Here is a 6,407-nt window from a genome sequence, read left to right on the forward strand (position 1 = left end):
GGAAAAATGGAGGCGGTACAATTGGAGAGCGATCCGCCTTCACCAACACGCATAAGCAATTCATTAATACTTTATATATATATATATATAATAAAAAAAATTGCATGGCGCGAGATTCGATCCGGCGACCTTCGGATTACGAACCCGAGCGCTTACCGCTGCGCCACGACGCTGTAGAAAATTACTAATCGTCGAGAATATTTCACCGCAACGGTTTCTTTTAACTGTCGATTTTCTCGACAACGGCTGAGAAGTGCATCTTGGTGCTTTGCCACATTACACCTCTGGCCATGAGCTTTTATTATGCGCAGTATGAATCGAATCTGAATTTCACAATTGGCGGCCTCCCCTTGTTAGTTTTCAACTGTTGTAAACAGTTGCTTGAGTCGCGAGTCTGAACAACTAGTTGAGGGAAGTTTTGTCTCGAGTTTGTAGTTTATGATCAGCGAGCAAATCCACGGCAGAGTTGCGTCACTTGCGCATGCGCATTTGCCGTGTCGTCTGCTGTGTTTCTTTCTTCGTCTGCTGCGTTTCTTTTGACAATGGCAACTCAGGAGTCGTCAACTTTTGTTAGAAATTGAAATGAGGAAACCTCTGTAGGATCCTCCTGATTCTGCATATGGTTCAAATGGCTCTGAGCACTATAGGACTTAACTTCTGAGGTCATCAGTCTCCTGGAACTTAGAACTAACCTAACTAACCTAAGGACATCACTCACATCTATTCCGAGGCAGGATTCGAACCTGCGACCATAGCGGTCGAGCGGTTCCAAATTGTAGCGTCTAGAACCTCTCGGCCACCCGGCCGGCGATTCTGCATATTCGGATAAAATTGGTGTACTGCTTGTGGAGAGTGAAAGGAAATGGACAAATACGAGTATGAAAATACAGTACAATCGTGAGCATTACAAATTGTCAAAACTAAAAGTGGGTCTGGGACAACTGATATCCTCGTTGCGAAATGGATATTTTACGAGCATATGAACTATTTGAAAGGCGTGAACAAGCCAGGGAGAAAAATATTTACAACCGTAAATGTCATTCATTAGCGTAACTGAAGCTGTAAGATGCTTGGTCGGAAAGTTTGTAATTACGACTGTATTTTCACCGGAAATTTATTTACTTCTCTAGGCATATAATTTTGTCAACATCTGATACATAGTAGTTTTCAAACTAATGGCTTACATTGTTAATAACTCAAGCTATAAGGGTTTTGTTCGGAAGTTTTTAATTACATTTGTCTTTTCATGCGATATTTGTTTATTCATATCTCTCTCACCATTTCACTTTACCGACAACTAATAAAAAGTAGATTGCAAATTCATCCCATATATTCTTTGCGGTTCTTCCTGCATTACCTCCCTTTATCTGAAGGCATTTATTTTGCCATCCGAAATCCTGTCTGTTTCTGGATCTTCCACATCAAAACTGCCAGGTAGTGAGTAAACTGAGGCGCTATCTTTATTTCTTCTAAAAGTACTGCGCAAAGACGCAGTTGCAGAAGTCACTAATGTTGCTTTTTCAGGACTTAAATGAAAAACTGCTAACAATATTAAAAAAAAATTTCTTCACAATTCTTCCACCGCGAGATTTTCGCTGCCTTTCTTTTACCATCCTGCGTATGATTTCATCATGTACTCTGAAAGAGAAAAAGCATCATCTCACACCATAACAAATAGCAAATCTTCACAGTCATAATCCATTTTCATTGATTTCCTCCAGCTGGGGTGACGGAGCGGTTCTAGGTGCTACATTCTGGAACCGCGGGACCGCTACGGTCGCAGGTTCGAATTCTGCCTCGGGCATGGATGTGTGTGATGTCCTTAGGTTAGTTAGGTTCACGTAGTCCTAGGTTCTAGGGGACTGATGACCTCAGAAGTTAAGTCCCATAGTGCTCAGAGTAATTTGAACCATTGATTTCCTGTAACAAAAAACAAAAACGCCGAACGTGTTTTCACATCAAACTGTTGTCAACATTTTTCAACAATTGTCAAAGATTGTAAGTGTGCCAAACTCCTAACGGTTGCAAGATTGTCAAATTCACAACAGTGGTATGTTTTTGTTTGTTGGAGTTGGCTTTCGAAGGTACCTTAACCTGTGGCATTCCAGGAACAGAAGAAAACTTTTCCAGTGAAATACATAATTCCAACCATTTGCTTCGACACGCCCACCTTCCTTCACGTTTCAACGGTGGAGCTGTTCGCCTGTGTTGCGGCACACTGTTTATAGGCACTACGTATTGCGATTACGGCGCCATCTGTTAGCAACTTTTCAAAATATTTCATAACTTTTGTATAAATTCTGCATAAAATTCTACAGCATTCGCAATAAAAATACCGTTTGTTGCACTCGTCTACCGAACTTAGTTTTCGAGATGTTTAACAATCTTCGTTGTGGAAGCCCCTGATTGCTTCCACGAGCAGTATTGGAGTGGACTGCTAGAGTTCAGCCCTTTCGCGATACCATCTGTAACTGCAACACCGAATTCCAGAACCGGAATCAGCAGCCAACTAGGGCAATTTTGCCTTAAGGCCTCTGAATGTTAACTGTAAATGACAGCCTGTAACAGGTTGAAAGGAGAAAAATGATCACAACAACACTAACACTACAACATACTTCATCTCCAGTTAGATACCCCAGTGATTGTCCTACTTAATAACATCAAAAACCAGTGACAGTCAGATAAACCATGAGCACCAACGTCTAGCGATATATTAGAAAATATTGGTGAACTAGCCCCACTCAGTTCTGGATTCGTTGCAATGTAGCATCATCCTAATATTATTTACTAACGCAATTTAAGGAAATACTTGGAACCAGAAGCAAGCCTCGTCAATTGTCATGCTTGTATGGGAATCGAACTGACTCCTCATGAACATTACTAACACCACCGCTCTTGAACACGATAAAACGACGAAGACGTATCATAAGAACATACAGGCTGTTCTGTGCAGCACTTAAAATCGTACAAATATTTATAAAGAACAACTACAGCAACGCTAAAAGCGGCTTAGCAAGCGTCAAACGAATTCTTTTCAAGGAAAAGTACTCAAGCATAACAACATACCACCAAGAGAATTAAATTATTAGTTCCCGCTCGTATTTCCTTAACAACAGCTAGCCCTAGGAAAAAAACACAACATCCTTGAACTTGCAAACGTCGACGGCCAGAAGCTTATCGAGGTAATCAACTATCTCTAACTACGTAATTCTTCAATGAACAACGATAAAAATTAATAAAACAGTAAGAACAAACAGAAATGGTGAAAGTCTTATCAGTAGCTAAAACTGATGTCCACACATTTTCGTAAACTACCAACAAAATCCAAAACTTGAATATCTCCAAATTCAAACACATAATTTCAACCTGATCACATAGTAATTCACGGAAGGAATATTACGGCACTTACGATAGTTACGGTAATAATAAATGGGGCGATTGGTTCAGATCATTACCTCTCTAAGACTAAAATACGATATCTCCCATCTAAAACAAAAAATACAACCGAAACATCTAACCAGATACAACTCAACTACAGCTATTTTTACTATACAAAATACAGAAAAATTTTGAGAAGGAACTGAGACAGCAAAAAAAGGTGATTGGCATGAACTCCAGATGAAAATTACTAAAGCAACAGAGAAAACTGTAGCACGGACCGAGAATAAAAAGAAAGTATGGTGTAACGAAAAGTATGAAGAAGCACCAGACCATAGAGCTCAAAATTGAGATTTTAAACAGAATAACAACATTTAGAAGAATTCAGATAACAAATAAACAACACAAAAAGATCCGAAAAATCAAAAGAAGCTTTGAAGAAATTCAGCTTCTGGAAATACAAGTTAAATTTATCAAAAATAATACTAGAAACTTTTACCAAACGTTAAATGTGTGTTTAATGGGTGTCAAACACCGTTACTTTCAAAGATGAAAATGACAAAATAGGATTAAATAGCAAAGAAAATTGTGAAATACTAGCAAAATGTTTTGAAAAGCTCTTAGACGTCCAGTTCCAACAGTTAAATCGGAATTTCCAGCAGTACCACAAAATGTGGTAGGTGTCCAGCCAACAGAGCAAGAGATTCATGAAGCCATCATATCACTAAAAACAACAAAGCAAGTGGTGGAGATACAATTACAGCCGAATTGTTGAAATTGTTAAAACCAGAGATTTTAAAAGAACTACACCTGCTTGTTGAAAACATTTGGAAAACTAAAAAGATTCGGAAGAGTGGAAAACAGCGTTAATCCACCCGCTACATAAAAAGTGAGGCAAAAAAATGTCATGAATTAAAGAGGAGTTAAACTTCTGCTAGTGACATAAAAAATACAATCATAAATTCTCGTGGATACAGTTGTAGAAACTCTACACACACAAAAAAAAAAAAAAAAAAAAAATAAAATTGGGGAATATCAGAGAAATGTATGAAAGTGGAGATCCTGCACAGAACAGATTTTTAACGTAAAACCAAGAAACCGCCTCAAAATGTGAATGAGCAAACCTATACTATCATCTGCGTAACTTAGGACCACAAGAATTTGTACGCACTTTGTTCGCTGCTATTCTGATGGACATTTTACTTCGAAAACATTGGTTGGTTTGAGAATGGGCGCAACCAGGAACCGCTCACTGACTAAATAAACATCCATTTAATTGCAACTCTAGCTGTCTCATTTTGCACCACAGTAATGTGGTGTCATTTGTTGATTTCAAAAATGCATTTTATTCGGTCGTCATAGAATCAATACGTAAAATAATTAGAGAATTTGATGCTAAAACTACATTAACAAACATAATTCATGAAACTCCAACAAAGACACCATCTAAACATTAAATTTGTGGAAGAACTATGTCAGCCATTTGAAATAAAACTGGCGTTAGACAAAGGGGATGGTTTATCACCTTTACTGTTTATCTATGTTCCACAAAATAATAGTATGGATATCGACTCTCTCCTCTTTGTGTGTACTGAACTCTTTGAGTTGCGAAGTAGATATGTTGCTCGTATTCTTCTTAATTTTTGCTCTTATCCGTAATAAAAAGACATGTCAGCTGCCAAACGTACTGGAACTAATGCACGAAGCTTTATGACATGTTACTGCCGAACGATGGCAAAATGCAGAACAGCACGTCATAAAAGAGGAGGAGGAAACGTGGACTTTATGGTGGCTTGGGATTCTGTTCCTGATCGCCTCGGTTTCAACGTAGCAGTACTGAAATCTACCACTTTCCTCGGAGTCCGATATGGAAGAAGTTCAGAGACTACCAGATTGTAATACCTTCAGCGCTTCAATACTTAACTAAATGGTGAAATCTCAGCAGTGCAATTTTACGCCGCAGATGACTCCTACAGAAAAATTACGCTTTTTAAAATCAGGAATTTTCAGCACTCTCGATTTTAATTACAGTACTATGTTAGCTAAGATCGAGAGCGTGTTTGTCTTTAGATCACCTACGAAGCGTATCGCCTGTGTTTTACCACATTTTGTTTCCTTTTGTTCAAACATTAAATGCCAGTGAAAGCTATATTGTCCTCTGCTCGTCTCTTTTTGCGTCTTTACTACAACTGCTCACATCATTGCAGGTGCTAGACTGGTGCTGTTCAAGTTGAACGCCCCAGTTGCTGTTGCCCCCATGTTATCGCTGAGTCGATGTACGCACTTCGCACAACATAAAACGTATCCTCATTATCGTACTTTACTGTACTCGAGACAGATTGGCCTCTGCTCCAAGAGGAACGAAATCCAATGAGGTTGCAGCAAACGCGGAAGAATACACAGCATAATATTTACATGAGGTTTATTCTTATGATGAACGGAGTATAGCACTGGGGATCGCGAAGCGGGAACCAAGTTTAGTGAATGTAACAGCGTTAAACAGCAACGAGCCAGCAAGCGAGGGTTCCCTTAACCGTTCTGCCCGGAATCCGTTTCGCCGCTCAGAGCCATTGAGACGTTGTTTTGGATCCCCGACCAAACCGTATCAGCAATGTCGAACATCGTAAGGGTGCACATCACACCTACTTATATTACTGACAAAGCATGTCGAGTCTTTCAATTGTCAAGCTGTAGTGTTAATAATTATTAATTTTACTTCCATGCACTAACCATTCACAATCTTAGGTTCCCAAAAAAATGTTAAAATGACAATGTTGTTCGTCTCTTAATTACGGTGATTGCAGTATAAAAAGGCAGTGCATGAAAATTTTCCAGGCTTTTTTCTCAAAATAAGTATACAAAATCAAGTAGCAATTAAACAATTAAAGTCCTTACACACCTACGCCGATTTTCAGTCAAAACTATAAAAAATTGATACTTTGTCAGTAGCAACTTGTTGGAAATTTTATTCTGGAGTCATTTAGATTAAGTTACTTCATGCTTCACTGTGATCTTGAACTGGTGTTTCA

Source organism: Schistocerca serialis, chromosome 8 (assembly GCF_023864345.2).
Source record: "Schistocerca serialis cubense isolate TAMUIC-IGC-003099 chromosome 8, iqSchSeri2.2, whole genome shotgun sequence".
Taxonomy (NCBI): Eukaryota; Metazoa; Arthropoda; class Insecta; order Orthoptera; family Acrididae; genus Schistocerca; species Schistocerca serialis.